The sequence below is a fragment of the Mustelus asterias genome, chromosome 10 (assembly GCF_964213995.1).
Source record: "Mustelus asterias chromosome 10, sMusAst1.hap1.1, whole genome shotgun sequence".
In the NCBI taxonomy this organism is placed as follows: Eukaryota; Metazoa; Chordata; class Chondrichthyes; order Carcharhiniformes; family Triakidae; genus Mustelus; species Mustelus asterias.
The window spans coordinates 121,168,542-121,187,932 of record NC_135810.1 but is presented as its reverse complement, the minus strand read 5'-3'; the positions used below and the strand labels follow the sequence as shown (position 1 = coordinate 121,187,932).

The window sequence follows — 19,391 nt, the reverse complement described above, 5'->3', positions numbered from 1 at the left end:
GTACCTGAACAGGTGCTGGAGTGTGGCCACTAGGGAATTTTCACAGTAACTTCATTGCAGTGTTAATGTAAGCCTACTTGTGACATTAATGGATAAACTTTAAAGACAGGTGATCAACAAACAATCTCAAATAATGACAAGACAGAATACAGGAATGTATCTGGTGAACTGGTGCGACAACAATCTCTCCCTCAATGTCAACAAAACAAAGGAGATTGTCATCGACTTCAGGAAGTATAGTGGAGAACATGTCCCTGCCTACGTCAATGGGGACGAAATAAAAATGGTCCAGAGCTTCACGTTTTTAGGTGTTCAGATCACCAACAACCTGTCCTGGTGCCCCCACGCTGACACTATAGTTAAGAAAGCCCACCAATGCCTCTACTTTCTCAGAAGACGAAGGAAATTTGGCATGTCAGCTACGACATTTTACAGATGCACCATTGGAAGCATTCCGTCTGGTGGTATCCCAACTTGGTATGGCTCCTGCTCTGCCCAAGACTGCAAGAAACTACAAAAGGTCATGAAGGGCGGCACGGTATCACAGTGGTTAGCACTGCTGCTTCACAGCTCCAGGGTCCCGGGTTCAATTCCCGGCTCGGGTCACTGTCTGTGTGGAGTTTGCACATTCACCTCGTGTCTGCGTGGGTTTTCTCCGGGTGCTCCGGTTTCCTCCCACAGTCCAAAGATGTGCGGGTTAGGTCGATTGGCCAGGTTAAAAATTGCCCCTTAGAGTTCTGAGATGCGTAGGTTAGAGGGATTAGCGGGTAAATATGTGGGGGTAGGGCCTGGGTGGGATTGTGGTCGGTGCAGACTCGATGGGCCGAATGGCCTCCTTCTGCACTGTAGGGTTTCTATGATTCTATGAATGTAGCCCAATCCATCACACAAACCAGCCTCCCGTCCATTGACTCTGTCTACACTTCCTGCTACTTCGGAAAAGCAGCCAGCATAATTAAGGACCCCATGCACCCCGGACATACTCTCTTCCACCATCTTCTGTCGTGAAAAAGATGAAGTTTGAGGTCACGTACTAACAGACTCAAGAACAGCTTTTTCCTTGATGCCATCAGACTTTTGAACGGACCTACCTTGCATTAAGTTAATCTTTCTCTGCACCCTAGCTATGACTGTAACACTACATTCTGCGCACTCTCCTTTCCTTCTCTACGAACGGTATGCTTTATTTATATAGGTCGCAAGAAACAATATTTTGCACTATGTTAATACATGTGACAATAATAAATCCAATTAAATCAAAAGCTTGGTTGAAGTAGAATTTTAAAGTAGAGAGTTGTGAAGAGGTTTTGGGGGATCCAGAGTTTAGAGCCTAGGCGGCTGCAGACACAATATTTATTAGTGTCACAAGTAGGCTTACAATAACACTGCAATGAAGATACTGTGAAAATCCCCTAGTCGCTCCACTCCAGCACCTGTTTGGGTACACGAAGGGAGAATTTAGCATGGCCAATCCACCTAACCAGCACATCTTTGGACAGCAGGAGGAAACTGGAGCACCCAGACGAAACCCATGCAGACATGGAGAGAACGTGCAGACTCCAGAGACAGTTACCCAAGCAGGGAATCAAACCTGGGTCCCTGGTGCTGTGAGGCAGCCGTGCTGGCAGCCGTGCTTGCCACTGTGCTGCCCATAATGGGCTTTGGGGGAAGTTTTTAGCCAAGCGCCTGTGTTGGAGCTGAGTGAGAGGGAGGAATAGTTTTCATGGAAGAAATAAGTTGCACAAAAAGTTGGTGGAAAAACCATGAATGAAGTGGGGAGTGGGTAACTGAGGAAAGAGAAGGAAGATAATGAGCTCATTGGAGGAAAACAATCATACAAGAAGCAAATAGTATTGTAAAAAAAAATTGAATATTCTCATTTGCATTATTGTCCTGCATTATAGTGCATCAGAAACATAATTGATGCTTGCTTCATGTGTCATTTAATGAGGCAATTAATAGACCACAGAGAACATTCATCTTGTTCAAAGATGGAACAATATTTCATTGTTTTCCATACGTTACATGAGAATCAAAGCCAATGTTATTGTCCCTGATTGACAGGATATTATGATTCTGTGATACCTGGGATGATAAAAACACATCCTGTAATTATCACTTTGTTGTGTTTCTGAGGCTGAGCTTCATCACTTGAGGCTGTCAGTCTGTGGTCAAAGTGTTCCTCACAAAAACAAGCCATAGGATATAGATTTCTCTGGGAATTAAGAAACCAATTTGGCAGCTAGCACGGAAGAGTAGTGAAACCTTTGCCTCGGGCCTTAGGAGAGACTTACAGAAACAAAGAAAGAAGGATATCATTGGTGTTTGACTTTTATTATTAGGCCGGGCCGGGTGATGGTATTAATGACATTTATATTAGATAGAACATAGTCTGCTGTTGTAGCTTCAACCCAAAAGCTTAACGACTGCCTTTGAAGTGGCTTTTGCTGTCATTATACAGTTTTGGGGTAAATCAAGCAACTTGGTAGCAAAGTATCCCAAATCACTCAGTGTTATATCAGTTGTAGGGCAATGCTCCTTGTTAGCAATGCTCTCATTTGTGGCAGTTTGTTATATAGCATATTGGGCCAGGTCATTGAACATCTTTAAGACAGAGATAGATAGGTTCTTGATTAATAAGGGGATCAGGGGTTATGGGGAAAAAGCAGGAGAATGGGGATGAGAAAAAATATCAGCCATGATTGAATGATGGAGCAGACTCAATGGGCCGAGTGGCCTAATTCTGCTCCTATGTCTTATGGTCTTATGGTTTATAGCATTATCAAAAATGATTGTTTATAGAAAATGTAGCATTCTGCCTCTCTGCATATCAATGTGTGCATACTGGGTGCTGCTCTACATGTAAACTTCCTACATTCCAGTTGTCACCTGTCCATGTGGGGAAGATAATAGAATTAACATTTCCTGTCGATGACCTTTTGTCAGAACTGACGAAGTTTACTCTGCTAGTGAACATCTGGCCTATTTGCTATGGGAGCAGGTTAATCTCCAGTCCAGCCTTTCAACCCTTTGGCATGTGAATCCCTGGCAAATGCTAATTTGCCAGTATTAAGGTACATTCTAGTGACTAAATGTAGAGTTATTCTCATACAATAATGATGAGGGTAAAGAATCACCAGTTGTGCGAAAAATCTTGTAGCATCTTTGTTATATGGAATAATTCTTCAGGATGTGAGGTTCACTTCAGTCTCTCTCCTTTTGAAATAGCTTTGGTTATGCCGTGATAAATCTGCTGTAATATCCATTTTTGCAGTGAGATATAGGCATGATCTTGTTTTATTAGCGGTCTGTCTCGTGTGTAGGCCGCAGGTAGAATTGTTCATATTGAATTAAAGATATCTGCAAAGCTTAGATTATCTTCACCTTTATGTATAAGAACATGGAGTGTTAAAGCAGTACGTAGTGTTGGTCAGGCTGCAGATGGAATGTTGTCCTATTTTACCTCACTTCAGGACAACTGCCAAGATCATGCAGCTGATTGAGAAGACATCTATAATCATATTGCACAGAAGGCTGCCATTCAGCCCATTGTACCATGTCAATGCTTTGAGAGATCTATACAATTAGCCACTCACTTAAGTAACCTGCAAATCTTTCCCCATCAGGCATTTGTTCAGTTCCCTTTTGAAAGTTACTGTTTGAGCTGCTTCCACCACTATTTTAGACCATGTATTTTCGACCACCAAAACTCCCCATTTTGCTTTTGTTTCTGCTTTTGCTAATCCCTTGGATGGTAGCAGGATTGCAAGATTTTAGTGATGAGACAAGAGAAACTTGCCTTTTTGATTAAGTTGAGATAAATGGGTGGTAATTGCTAAATAGAATCCGAGGAGGTCACAGAATTGTTCTGGTAGAGAAGGAAGCCATTTACCCCATTGTGTGTGCACTGGCTGTCCAAACGCCCATCGTGACTTAGTGCCATTCCCATCCCTGTTCCTCACACTCCTGCATGCTGTTTCTGTTCAAGTAATTGTCTAATGCTCTCTTGAATTCCTCGATTGAACCTGCCTCCTTTTCAGGCAGTGCATTCCAGACTGAACCAGTCGTTGTGTGAAAACATTTTTTTCTTGCATCACGTAATTTTCAGATCACAGATTGAAAACGAAGATAGAGATTAGCAAAAACCTTTTCCGTCTTGAAGACTGTTCGGAGATGGAATTTCCCTAACAGTCATGGCAGCAGTATCTTAAGAGAAAACTGGGTAAATATGTTAAAGAATGAAAAGCTATGAGCAAAGTACAGTAATTGGATAGCTATTTCTGCAGGCCAACTTTGGAGCAATGGCTGCCTCCGGCTCTGTCACTTAGTTTCTGTGGTTGGTTGTGCGGAGTTGTGTGTAATGTTTCCATTTCCATTAACAATTAAGTTATGAATCAGATTGTGTGTTGAGGTGTTTCTAGTGTTGCTGCAGCAAATTCCTAGGTTGTTACCACCACTGATGATGTGTCTCTAGTAATGATTTTCCCACTTATGCTGAACTCTGACTCGTCCTGCCCAAATAGCGATGCATACGTGAAGGGTAAACAGAGCTGTTGAGAACCAGAGTGTTTCCTGCAGTATAATGACACCAGGTCTAGACAGTACCATGTTTTAACAAGTCCTTTTTGTGATTGTAATGAAGTTTCTCTCAAAATAAAACATTTATACACTTTGAGGTTGCCAAACAATTGTCAACATCACGACTTTTGATTCAATTGAGTGTTTGCCACACATGCAGAATAATTTGTGGCAACGCATCTGAACAGCTGGTTGCATATTTTAGGTACCCATTTGTTTGGGTGTGATCTTTTGATCTCACAACAACAGCCTCCTGATGACAATTATCAAGGCGCTGTAGATTTAACATGCTGTATATTTTTAATGAGTTATTTCAGGCCTTTGTCCTGCCTACAAAATACTAAATTGTTCCAAAACCTTTTTTTTACAGGCTATCAAATCAATTATCCATTTCTTAAAATAGAGCATGCATTTTTAATTGGATAAGTGTCCTGATTGCACTCAGCTCTCTGGTGGTGTTATGTTTGACAAAGGGTTTTCGATATTGGCTAACTTGCATTTGTGATTTTAAGTTCAGTTGTTTCTACTGGAGAAGAGCGCTTGGGAAAATGACTGATTTTGATTTGATTTATTGTCACATGTATTAGCATACAGTGAAAAGTATTGTTTCTTGCATGCTATACAGACAAAGTATACTGTACATCGGGAAAGAAAGGGGAGAGTGGAGAATGTAGTGTTACAGTCATAGTTAGGGTGTAGAAAAAGATCAACTTAATGCAAGGTAGGTCCATTCAAAAGTCTGACAGCAGCAGGGAAGAAGCTGTTCTTGAGTCAGTTGGTACGTGACCTCAGACTTTTGTATCTTTTTCCTGACGGAAGAAGGTAGAAGAGAGAATGTCCGAGGTGCGTAGGGTCCTTAATTATGCTGGCTGCTTTTCTGAGGTAGACAGTGTCAATGGATGAGAGGCTGGTTTGCGTGATGGACTGGACTTCATTCACGACTCTTTGTAGTTTCTTGCAATCTTGGACAGAGCAGGAGCCATACCAAGCTGTGATAGAACCAGAAAGAATTCTTTCTATAGTGCATCTGTAAAAGTTGGTGAGAGTTGTAGTGGAACATACCAAATTTTTGATTTGATTTATTATTGTCACATGTATTAGTTTCCAGTGAAAAGTATTGTTTCTTGCGCACTATACAGATAAAGCATACCATACATAGAGAAGGAAAGGAGAAAGTGCAGAATTTCCTTGGTCTTCTGAGAAAGTAGAGGTATTGGTGTGCTTTCTTAACTATAGTGTTGACATGGGGGGGACCAGGACAGATTGTTGGTGATCTGGACACCTAAAAACGTGAAGCTCCCGACCATTTCTACCTCATCCCCGTTGATGTAGACAGGGGCATGTCCTCCACTCTGCTTCCTGAAATCGATGACTACCTGCTACGTTTTGTTGACATTGAGGGAGAGATTATTGTCATCGCACCAGTTCACCTGATCCCTTTCCTGTGCTCCGTCTCGTCATTGTCTGAGATCTGACCCACTACAGTGATGTCATCAGCAAACTAGAAAATCAAGTTGGAGGGGAATTGGACACACAGCCATAGGTGTATAAGGAGTATAGTCGGGGGCTGAGGACACAGCCTTGTGGGGCATCGGTGTTGGGATGATCATGGAGGAAGTGTTGTTGCCTATCCTTACTGATTACGGCGTGTGGGTTTAGGATCTAGTCGCTGAGCTGAGCCCCAGGCCATGGAGTTTGGAGATGAGTTTCGTAGGAATGATGGTGTTGAAGGCTGAGCTATAGTCGATAAATAGGAATCTAACATAGCTGTCTTTGTTATCTAGGTGTTCCAGGGTATTCAAGTACTCAAGATCCTGAATCGAATCTTGAAAGGAAAATTAGATCTTTGAAAGAGTAGCTATTGCAATAGATTCATTTTTTTGAACTGAGCAGATAAACTCTGGAGTTTTACTGGTCTCGTAGTTGGGGGAAGCTTCTAACGTCAGATTAGCCACATTCACAATTTAATTTTTCCTGGCCTGTGTTTTGCTGGAAACAAAGAACTTCAACTGCTTCCAGAAAATATTTTCTTTCACTCTCTCAAATGTGCGAAGGTTTCTACATTCCAGACTGGCAGCTGTGCTAGTTTGTGTTTCCTCACCCTCTGCACGGGCATTTTTCTTTCTTGCACTCCTGACATGCTATGTTTGTAATTCTGCTGCAGACGTAACTTTCCTTTGCCTCAATTCAATAAAATTATTTTTAATGGAATGGAGAGGAGAAAACATTTCATTTACTGTTTGAACAAGGTAGCGATTTTAATTTTGCTGACAGTTCTGAATAAACCTGGGCACTTCTGGTCTCCAAGATGGTTTCTTTAGCGATCTGGAAGACATGAGGGCTGTGTTTTGCATTGCTGATTCAGATTAATACTTCAGTTAGGAAGCTGAACCTAAATGTAGCACTTTTGGGCTAAGCCAAGAAGTGGTCAAGTTTGCTTTTGATTTTCTCACCTCTCTTCAATGGCAGGTTAGACTTGTGGTGTATGGCGTTTCCAAACAGTTTTAATTTATCATTCAGAATTTGTAAGCACGTAACAGAAGTCTTCCTTTCAACCTATGCGCATGATCATGCTCTGATGTGATTTGTGCCATGAAGCGGCATTGTTGCAGGGAGTTTGGACTCTACTCTGTGGTCACTTGTCACCAACTGCAGGGTGTAGGCAGGTAAGGATATGGAGGTCGACGTTTCTGATTAAAGCCCTTCAATGTGTACCAAGCAGTTAGTAATGAGTAAACCAGATGTGTTTAGTTGAGCAGTTAAAACATTAAAGTGGCTGTCGTAAACATGATCATGAATGCCTTTTCCATATCACAGCACATGAAGCAGACACAGGGAAGTTTTATATAGAAAATGGAGGTGATCTCACAAATACAGGAGGTCTGATAGCATCTGTGGAGAGAGAAACAGAGTTAACGTTTTGAATCTATATCATTCTTCTACAGAACAGTTCTGTAATGTCACTGAACCTGTAATCCAGAGGCCCAGACTAATGCATTGGGTACATGCATTCAAATCCCACCATGGCAGCATGGTGGAATTTAAATTAAGTTAATAAATCTGGAATTGAAAGCTGGTCTCATAATAGTAAGAAGTCTCACAACACCAGGTTAAAGTCCAACAGGTTTATTTGGTAGCAAATACCATAAGCTTTCGGAGCACTGCTCCTTCGTCAGATGGAGTTGAAATCTGCTCTCAAACAGTGCAAACAGACAAAATCAAGTTGCAGAATACTGATTAGAATGCGAATCCTACAGCCAGCCAGGTCTTAAATGTACAGACAATGTGGGTGGAGGGAACATTAAACACAGGTTAAAGAAATGTGTATTGTCTCCGGACAGAACAGCTAGTGAGATTCTACAAGCCCAGGAGGCAAGCTGTGGGGGTTACTGATAATGTGACATAAATCCAACATCCCGGTTTAGGCCGTCCTCATGTGTGCGGAACTTACCCCAGTCCAACGCCGGCATCTCCACCTCCTAATAGTAACCATGAAACCACCATCAATTGTTGTTTTGACCCATCTGGTTCACTAATGTCCTTTGGGGAAGGAAATCTGCCTGATCTGGCCCACATGTGAGTGACTCCAGAACCTAAAACTGTATTTTTGTAAAGAAGCATGTGCTTTAAAACATATTTATGGAGGAACATTCAGTTCTTGGAAGTGTCTCGATTATAACTGCTTCATTTTTCACCTAATTGTCTGTCGTCTTAGTTTAGTGTGTGTTTTAGGAAGCTGTAGACAAAAGACTATCATCCAATGTATGTTCCCTTGAACATTCTCCAGCAAAGCTCCAGTTAAGCTCAGTTGGTGGCTGTTTCACCTCCTGGGTCTGAAGGCTCGAGTTTGAATCCCACAGCAGGACTTGAGTCTGTAATCGAAGCTGATACTCTAGTTTATTGCTGAGGGAGTGCTGAATTTACAGAAGTGCAATATTTGGACGAAGCATTAGGCTGGGCTTCCATTTCCCCATTTTTAGCAGATCGTTAATGTTCAAGATCAACATTATCCAGGCCAACATTCCTTCCTCAACTAATATCACTAAAGCAGATTAACTAGCGATTTGTCTCCCTGTGGTTCTGCTGACTCAGATTGGCTGCTGCATTTTCTTACATAACTATAGCATTTTAGAAGTAATTTATTATGAAATATGCTATATAAATCAAATCATTTTGTTTTCTTAAATCTGTAATATGATTTTTAGCTATGGCTGATCTTTTAGTTTTGCATATGGGTCTATGAACGATACTCTTGGTCCACCCATCAGTTATCCAAGAAATCCTTACCCTAGCCATTAATCTTTTCCTGTGAAGAAGGAATTTCTTTCATTCAAACCTAATGCTTCACCTGGCGAGCAGCAATAATATTGGAATAAACAGCCATGGGTGTCTATATTTTATTAACAAGACTTCCTCCTCCTCTGCCAAATGATATGACAGCCATACCTGTAGCTGTAATAAATAGTTGAAGTGTTAAGATTTTGGCTTCATGAAGTAGGTGTGAATATAAAGTCTGGTTTTAAACAACCTCTCAGCCCATTAGGCATTTGTATTTACGGGGGGGAAGGTGTGAAACCAAGTTCTGGGTTTTCATCCTGTTCTTGTGGAATGGGACAAGTACTTATTCATTTGCCAGAATACTATTGGGGATTGCTACGCTTTGGAAGGATGTTTCTTAATCGCATTCTGTTCTATTTTAATTAAATTGGCATTGAACTTTACTTGTGATCTGAGCATCAGTGCTTTTGAGTAAATTAACCTTTGATATTTCCTAGCCTTTGGATCTCTTCATTGGACATTTGGATAAGTTGCAATAGCTATTATTGAAGGGAACCATGCTTCTAATTATGTCAAAATACATCCTGTTGTGCCCAGTCAAATGTTGGAGTTCGACTGTGAAAAAGTCATTCCACTTGAAACACCGACTCTGTTTCCCTCTCCACAGTTACTGTTAGACCTGCTGACCATTTCATAGAATCATAGAATTCCTACAGTGCAGAGGGAGGCCATTCGGCCCATCAAGTCTGCACCGACAACAATCCCACCCAGGCCCTATCCCTGTAACCCCACACTTCCTAGCATTTTCTGTTTTTAATTTAGTGTTTGGCTTTTATTGCAACTAGTTTTTCTTGTGTTGAAAATTCATTGATTTCAATAATGGGAGCTTGTGTCTGGCAATATATAACCATCTTTTTCACTTTCTCTTCCTAATTTTCGAATCTTGTCATTGAACCTTTGAGCAGTTCATAATCTTTTCTTCAAGTCAAGTCTATTTTGTTTGTCACTCTCTTTTTGCTTATCCAATATACTGTGCAGTTTCGCCAAATAAATCTCTGCCCACATGGTGTGTGTGGCATTACTGAATTGCCTAAAAATGGTTCTGTGTATCTTTGAGAATGCCAGAGAATTGATTAGAACCCTAAATCGCAAAAAGTGGCCATTCAGCCCATCGAGTCTGCACCGACCACAATCCCACCCAGGCCCTATTCCCGTAACCCTACATATTTACCCTGCTAATCCCCCGTCACTAGGGTAAATTTAGCATAGCCAATCAACCTAATCTGCACATGTTTGGACTGTGGGAGGAAACCGGAGCACCTGGAGGAAACCCACGCAGACACGGGGAGAACGTGCAGACTCCACGCAGACAGTCACCCGAGGCCGGAATTGAACCCAGGTCCCTGACGCTGTGAGGCAGCAGTGCTAACCACTGTGCCACCGTGCTGCCTCTAAGAGGATTATACAAAATAGGTTGTTCAGTTTGGGTAATCATGATGTGGAGATGCCGGCGTTGGACTGGGGTAGGCACAATAAGAAGTCTCACAATACCAGGTTAAAGTCCAACAGGTTTATTTGGTAGCGCTCCTCCTTCATCAGGTGAGCGAAGAGTTGGGTTCACAAACGGGGCATATATAGGCACAGACTCAATTTACAAGCATTATCTTGTAAATTGAATCTGTGCCTATATATGCCCTGTTTGTGAACCCAGCTTGTGCTACCAAATAAACCTGTTGGACCTTAACCTGGCGTTGAGAGAATTCTTACTGTGCAATTTGGGTAAGGATAAGTCGCTCAAATGATTTAGTTTGATTTTTTTTTCTGTGGAGCAACACTAATGTCAAATTGTTGTTGTTAAACTTGTTGTTAAACTTCTTACCGAAGTATTAAACAGCCATGTGCGCCTCCAATGTTGATTAGTCCACGGCTCAAACATTTAACTTCTATTGAGTTAAATACAAGGAAAATGATGGTAAGAAACTGTTCCTTCTCAAGAGTACATCAAGAATATGGCATGCTTGCCTTTATAGCATATGGCATGCTTGCCTTTATAGGACGGGGCATAGAGTATAAAAGTTGGGGTCTGATGTTGCAGATGTATAGAACGTTGGTTCGGCTGCATTTGGAGTACTGCGTCCAGTTCTGGTCGCCACACTACCAGAAGGACGTGGAGGCTTTGGAGAGAGTACAGAGGAGGTTTACCAGGATGTTGCCTGGTATGGAGGGGCTTGGTTATGAGGAGAGATTGGGGATACTGGGGTTGTTCTCCTTGGAAAGACGGAGGATGAGGGGAGACTTAATAGAGGTGTATAAAATTATGAAAGGCATAGATAGGGTGAACGGTGGGAAGCTTTTCCCCGGGTCAGTGGTGACGTTCACGAGGGGTCATAGGTTCAAGGTGAAGTGGGGGAGGTTTAACACAGATATCAGAAGGACATATTTTACACAGAGGGTCGTGGGTGCCTGGAATGTGGGAGCGGCGTGGGCTAATTGTTCTTTGTTTCTCGTTTCAAGGCTTCATTCTATGATCATCTTGCTGATGCCAGTACAGAGCGAGACTGCGGATAGTTGGGAACCTGTCTCGGGGGCAGGGAATTCAGATGGTGTTCGTAAAGCAGAAGTGGAAATGAATAGGGTTGGGAAGCATTTTCTGATCAGGGCCAGTGTGATCTCCTGGACTCATTTCGATCGCCTCAGGGGGTCGGAGAGGAATTTCCCAGATTTTTTTTCCCCATATTGGCCCTGGGGTTTTCACTCTGGGTTTTCGCCTCTCCCTGGAGATCACATGGTCTGGAATGGGGGGGTGGGGGTGAGTTAATAGGTTGTGATGAACAAAGCATCGTAGCTGTGAGGGACAGCTCGGTGGATAGGATATTAGGATGTAGATAGGCTGGAAAATTGGGCGGGGATCCTGGATTCAGGATTCAATCCTGGACCGGGGAGCGGCGCGGGCTTGGAGGGCCGAAGGGCCTGTTCCTGTGCTGTATTGTTAAAAAAAAAACTGGAAGGCACAGGTTCAAAATAATGGGCAAAAGAAGTGAAGTGAGGAAAAATGTTGTCACTCAGTGGGTGTTTGGAGTCTGCAGTGAAGTTGCTGAAAGAGTCTTGGAGGCAGAGGTTTTCAAAAGGGAATTGGATTGCCATCTGAAAAAAAAAATGTGTAAGGTTACGGGGATAAGGCAGGGAGTACTAGGTAGAATGTTATTTCAGTGAGCCAGTGCAGATCCGATGGGGTGAATGGCCTCCTGCATTGTAAAGATTGTGTCCTGGCTCACTGAATCTCATCCCTTGCTGCTCAGTCTCAGTGAGATGATTTAGCTGCAAAATATTTGCTACATCAGCCTGCCAGTTAATGATTCAAACTATTTTAATTTTGATTACATTATTGGCATTCCCAACCCAGTCTTATACTCCTGTTTATTGTAATAACACAATTCAAGATCAAGAACTGACCCTTTTGCTCATGCTTCCCTAGCAGTAAAAATTAATTATTGATGAATGATCTGATGATTGACTACCTTAAAATTGTGCGCAACATAGACCAACACTATTATCTACTTAATCTCTGTTTGATTTTACCACTTCAGTCTGATATTTGTCATATTGTTGAGAGTAAAATTTGCAACTCGGAACCTTGTGTTGTGATTCCGGTAGGGATCTTGACTGTATACATAAGAACATAAGAAATAGAAGCAGGAGTAGGCCATCTGGCCCCTCAAGCCTGCTCCTCCATTCAATAAGATCATGGCTGATCTGATAGTGGGTTCAGTTCCACTTACCCGCCTGCTCCCCATAACCCTTAATTCCCTTATTGGCTAAAAACCTATCTATCTGTGACTTAAACACATTTAACGAGGTAGCCTCTACCGCTTCATTGGGCAGAGAATTCCAAAGATTCACTACCCTCTGGGAGAAGAAGTTCCTCCTCAACTCTGCTCTAAATTGACTCCCCCGTATTTTGAGGCTTTGCCCCCTAGTTCTTGTTACCATTGTAAGTGGAAACAATCTTTATGTTTCTACCCTGTCTAGCCCCTTCATTATCTTATGTCTCTATAAGATCTCCTCTCAACCTTCTAAACTCCAGAGTACAGGCCCATTCTGCTCAATCTCTCCTCATAAGCCAACCCCCTCATCTCCGGAATCAACCTAGTGAACCTTCTCTGCACCCCTTCCAAAGCCAATACATCCTTTCTTAAATAAGGGGACCAAAACTGTACACAGTACTCTAGGTGCAGCCTCACCAGCACCTTGTACAGTTGCAGCATGACCTCCCTGCTTCTATACTCCATCCCTCTCGCGATAAAGGCCAACATTCCATTTGCCTTCTTGACCACCTGCTGCACCTGCAAACTCTGTTTTTGTGATTCATGCACAAGGACCCCCAGGTCCCTCTGCACAGTAGCGTGTTGTAATTTTTCACTGTTTAAATAATAGTCCCTTTTCCTATTCTTCCTTCCAAAGTGGATAACCTCTCACTTACCAACGTTATACTCCATCTGCCAGATCCTCGCCCACTCACTTAACCTATCCAAATCTCTCTGTAGACTCTGTGTCTTCCACGCAATTTGCTTTCCCACTCATCTTTGTGTCATCCGCAAACTTTGTTACCCTACACTTGGTCCCCTCCTCCAGATCATCTATGTATATGGTAAATCGTTGAGGCCCCAGCACCGATCCCTGCGGCCTTTAAGCTATTTCTGTAGTGTAGTGGTTATCACGTTCGCCTAACACGCGGAAGGTCCCCGGTTCGAAACCAGGCAGAAGCATTCATTAAGCTTCCTCATGTCGTGTAAGGGAAAATTGCTTGATTCCAGTTTGATGCTCATCATTGTCCGAGTCTCGATGTTAAAGACATTTTGTGGCGAGTTAGCTCAGCTGGTTGAAACGTGGTGCTCATGACGCCACGGTCATGGGTTCGGTCCCTGTACTGGCTGGCCTCTGCCCACCAGTTAAACTTTCCACATTTTGGGCGGCACGGTAGCACAGTGGTTAGCACTGCTGCTTCACAGCTCCAGGGACCTGGGTTCGATTCCCGGCTTGGGTCACTGTCTGTGTGGAGTTTGCACATTCTCCTCGTGTCTGCGTGGGTTTCCTCCGGGTGCTCTGGTTTCCTCCCACAGTCCAAAGATGTGCGGGTTAGGTTGATTGGCCATGCTAAAATTGCCCTTAGTCCTGGAAGTCGTAGGTTAGAGGGATTAGTGGGTAAATATGTAGGGATATGGGGGTAGGGCCTGGGTGGGATTGTGGTCGGTGCAGACTCGATGGGCCGAATGGCCTCTTTCTGTGCTGTAGGGTTTCTAAGATTCTAAGACACGCCACTAGTTACGGATTGCCAACCAGAAAAGCACCCATTTATACCTACTCTCTGTTTTCTGTTAGATAGCCAATCTTCAATCCACGCTAACACTTTACCCCCAACTCCGTGCACCTTTATCTTTTGCAGTAACCTTTTGTGAGGCACCTTATCGAAAGCCTTCTAGAAATCCAAATACAATACATCCACCTGTTCCCCCCGTCAACCGCACTCGTCACCTCCTCAAAAACTCCAGTAAATTAGTCAAATATGACTTTCCCTTCCTGAATCCATGCTGCGTCTGCTTGATTGAACCATTCTTATCCAGGTGTCCTGCTATTTCTTCCTTTATGATAGATTCCAGCATTTTCCCAACTACGGAAAAGTTGGGAAAAGAAAGAGAAATAGAAACATCCAGTAATTAATGAACAGAACTACACCACAAAATTTTACTACTTTAAACAGAAACAACTTCATTGTACTTATAAAAAAAAAAATTGAAGTAAGCAAATGCTATTAACTTAACACTATAGTTTATAAAAACTCGTGCTTTAAACTCAGTTCTACTTTTTACATCTCCCCCCACACCTCCTCCAATCAAGTATGGTCTCACACAGAAGGATTTTGAAGTTTAATTCACTTAATCCAGGAAAACCCAACCCAAAGGTGTGCCACAACCCTCTGCAATTCACTTTACCTCCCCCTCAGTATTTCAACTACTCACAGAGGAAGATTTTTATGAAGGGTCCTTCCATTGGCTTTTTGGCTAAGCAACCATCCAATGTCTTGAAAAGATTTCTTGACTGTGGATGCCTCAGCTCTTTGTTCTCGTTACCGGCAGACACCCAACTCATGGCCTCCCCGGCTGAGAGATGCAGCTTACATGAGAAAAAATCTGTAGCTGCCTACTATGAGGGAAAAGCCTAACTCCACAACAATGTGGCATTGAATTCAAATCCCACCATCTGTCTTGGTAGGATCCGAACCCTGGTCTTGAGATCATTACCCGAGTCTCTAGATTACTCGCGCAGTGACATTACCACTGGACAACAGCCTCACCACTGCAATTTCAACTCTTTGGCAATCCACGAGCTTCACTAAGCTGGCATTGTCCCAGGTTTCTTTAAACTCCCAGTTTTCTGGCTGCACTGTTATAAATGGATCCCAGTGCAGCTTCTGAACACTAACTATCTCCAGCAAACACATTTCAGCTCTCCAAACTTCTCCTGAGCCTTAACTGCACAGAACAGTTCCTAAGACTATTGTTGAGCTGCAAACCACAAGGTCAAACTGCAACCAACCTTTACTCAAGAAGTATGCTGATTAATTGAAATCACGGAGCCTTCTTGAGCTCCACCTGTCTCCATGACATTGTAACCTTTCAGGGTCCACCAGATACCGTCTAACTATTTTAGCTATAACTCGGTACACAAGATATTTCTGTGGACTGCACTTCTTCACAAGCAGTGCAAACATCACATCTTCAGCTCCAGCTAAATAAGCCCACCTGCTCTTTTATGGCCCCAGAACTAAAGATATTTAAATGAATCAAGAACTAGAGATTAATCAGTGGGAATTTCCTGGAAAGTTTGAACTCCCACTGATCGATACCCTATTCCCCAGGATCCTCCAGTCTCAGACTCTGAGCTGGAATTGGAGACTTTTGATGGTTCTGACTTTGTTACTTGGATAGTTACCCAGGTTATGTTAAACCGAAAAAAAAAAATATAACTCCTGGGTAACTAGGCAGCTGATGCTCTTCACCAGACCAGCCTGCCTCCTTTTACTATTACACAAATGTTTGAGGACGTTTAAACTCTTACTTACCAGAATATGGTAGCTAAAGGGGACTAGCTTCTGTGCAGATTCCCTCTGCTGTTCCCTCTGAGGTTTCCTGCACTCAGTGAGTTTTGCTGGATTCTCCATTGGAAAATTGATGGGTGCATTTTATTTTTGTCTGATCAGAAGATTTGGGCATCCTCATCCAATAAGGATTGCTTGCTTTGTTGGGAGGTAACCATTTCCCTTAACTCTCCCTGCCCACATTCAGCTTACTTTTGCTTGTCTTCGTCACTTCACCACTTCTTCCCTTGTTCATGTTAGTCATCAGGGTGGAATCCATCAGAACCATTTGACAATCCAAAACAAGTTGAAGAACTCGCCCTGTAATAGGTGCCCAATTATCAAGGAAATAAAACCATGTAAGAATGCTGCCAGCAGTTGAGAAGAATTAAATGAGCTTTGTATTTTAAATTTTCTGACCATCTATCCCTATTCTTAGGAAAGTATTGTTAATACCCATTCATGAAGGCGCAGCCAATAAGCAATTCCCTTGTGTCTTTGAAAACTTGATTTTGCCCTGTGGTTCCCACTATACTCAGCTGTCAACATGAGGGAAACGTTAGGAGTGAGATTTATGATCAAAATGAATGAAATTGATTGTAAGTCCACTTTAACATAAAGAATGTTTACTTTTCAGAGTGAGATGCATTAAGTTCGGTTACATTGGTGAACCAAAATAAGGGAACCTCACTCCAAATGAATTTGTCTTGACAAGTTAGAAAGCATGATGAGATCAGAGGTAATAACTACCTTGTCAAATTGAAAAGTATTGGCCATGGAGGCCCAATGTGGAAATTGGTCCCTGTTTCCTTTGGCCAGAGAGCCTGTGGCACATTCCCTCTGCTGTTTATGGAAAAGTGAGAGACTGCACAGTTACCAAACTTAAAGCAAAGGCTTAAAAAACACACGTCAATGGCAACAGTAGTCGGCCATTCAGCCCCTTGAGCCCAATCTACAGCATTCAACTAAATGTGATTAATCTGTCACTTGACTCCGTTTGGCTGCTATTGACTCATTTTTTGGTACTTCTATCTAACAAAAAATGTCCATCACCTTTAAAAACTTTAATCAATTAAGTGGTATTATCGCTGGCCTATTAATCCAGAAACTCAGCTAATGTCCTGGGGACCTAGGTTCGAATCCCGCCATAGTAGGTGGTGGAATTTTAATTCAATTAAAAAATATCTGGAATTAAGAATCTACTGATGACCATGAAACCATTGGAGTTTGTCAGAAAAACCCATCTGGTTCACAAATGTCCTTTAGGGAAAGAAATCTGCCATCCTTACCTGGTCTGGCCTACATGTGACTCTAGAGCCACAGTAATGTGGTTGACTCAACTGCCCTCAGGCAGCTAGGGATGGGCAATAAATGCTGGCCCACAAATGAATAAAGAAAAAAAAAATCAAACCTTGCATCCACAGCCTTTTGGGGGATTTCCACAACATTTTGCAAACCTCTTGTTCTGGATTCCACCACCAGAGGAAATAGTTTCTCTATATCTATGCTAGCAAACCTCTAAGATTTTAAATGTCTCAATTGTATCACCCATAAACAATCTAAACCCAAATGAATAGACCCCAAGTTTATGCACCCTGATTTATGAAGGCCTGGTATCACTTTGATCAATTTGTGTTGTCTCCCTCCCAAGAACAATATATTTTCTAAAGTTTGGTGTGCAGAACTGAATATTCTTTTTGGTTGCCTTTTGTATCTGTTCACTAACTTGTGATGAATTGTGTACATTGACTTCTACATCCCTTCGCTCTGCCACAGCACCTGGTGTTTCAACCTTTTAAAGTATTTTGCTTTGTCTGTCTTGAACCTTACATTGAACTCCATCTGTCGTTGTTCTATCTACTGTTATCTGTCTCTACCATTGTAACTTCCTGTTCCATTTTCATGCAACTTATTGTGCATCCTAACTTAATGTCATATGCAAACTTTGATGTATGACTCTTTATTGCTTTATACAAATCAAAGTATGGTGAAACGCTTGGACCCCAGTACGAATTCTGCAGAAGATCACATCACATGCTGCCAATCAACTCAGAATAAATCTTTTATCCCTACCTTGCCTCCCAACTGATTCTAGTCCATAGAGTTTGCCTCCAATTCCCAGGTATAGGTTGCCTGTTTTGTTGTTTTGGATCCAATCAACTTGCAGGAGACTGGGTGACAGATTTCAAAGGCAAAAATGGGAGAATGGAGCTTGAGGCTTCCACCATTTTATAAACCATCTTTTGAATTGTACACTGGTTTGATGACAAAGATAGCCATTTGGTTTAATTCAGCTATTTAATTGAGATGTTGTACTTAGCACTCTAGGTAGTTCATCGTGTCAATATAGCCCACTTTAATGTATGGTTTGTACAGAATTGGCTTTTCTCAATCAGGCAGTGAGGTGATCTGTGGCCAGGGGAATCAGTCGGTGGATGGTGAAGGGGACATCGGTGATTTGCAATATCTGCTCGCGTTTTGGTCCTGATTGTGCGCACAATTCTTTTGGAAGAGTCAAGGTGCTGGGTGAGGATTGGAGATAAAATAAGTGAGTTTATGTTGAGACTTACCATTCAGTTAGAACTGCAAGATTTGGATCAGGTGTAACACTTAAGTCGATTCAAATTTGCAGATTTTATCCAGGCTTCTAAACCTGCTCTCTCGTCGTTGGACGTCAGACGTAACCTATGTAAAAACTATTATTGAAAAATAGTTATCAGTCAGTGTTGACTGGTTCCCAAAGCTTCATTTTGAACCTGCCTTGTACAGAAGGACCTAGTTGTATAGTACACAGGAGGCCATTAATCCATCATACCTGTGCAGTACTTCAAAAACGCTAATTAAATTAGTCCCACTCCCCTATTTGTTCCCCATAGAATTGCAGTTTATTCCTGAAAAGAAAAATATGCAATTCCATTCTGGTGCTTGATATTAAATCCGCTTCCACTGCCTTTACAACCAGTACATTTAAACGTGTGACTCATCTCCTACCTAGTTTCAAAAAAATAGCATTTTTATCACTTGAACCTAAATGGCATGTCTGCCCATGCAATTGACACATGATTTTTATGTGTAGTTTTCACAGAGTCTCCATGCTGGACAGTGATTTGTTTAACATGATACCTATAACACAATGCATTGTTGTACCACCTTTAAAGGAAATGTACAATGTTTAGTTACACAACTAAATTCTCCTCTCTTCCACCTCTTCAAATAAAGATTGCAAGCAGGTTAACCCGAGTGATCAATTTCTTCACTGAGTCACTATCTCCAATCTTAGCACCATGACTCGCCCTTACTAAAGCCCTGAATTCAGCACAGAACAGGAATCAAACCTGGGACCTCATGAACTGTACGCTCGAAGAGCATAATATCTGGTGCATTCACTGATGTCTGTATG

At 42.2% G+C, this 19,391-nt stretch overlaps 1 protein-coding gene and 1 non-coding gene across 3 annotated transcripts in view; both read left to right on the top strand.

Annotated features, from left to right (window-relative positions):
- Window positions 1–19,391, top strand: part of uvrag (UV radiation resistance associated gene) — a 331,221-nt gene that overhangs the window by 82,629 nt on the left and 229,201 nt on the right. The window lies entirely within an intron of this gene.
- Window positions 13,547–13,622, top strand: trnav-aac (transfer RNA valine (anticodon AAC)). Its single transcript has one exon. It is a non-coding gene; the product is annotated as a tRNA-Val (tRNA).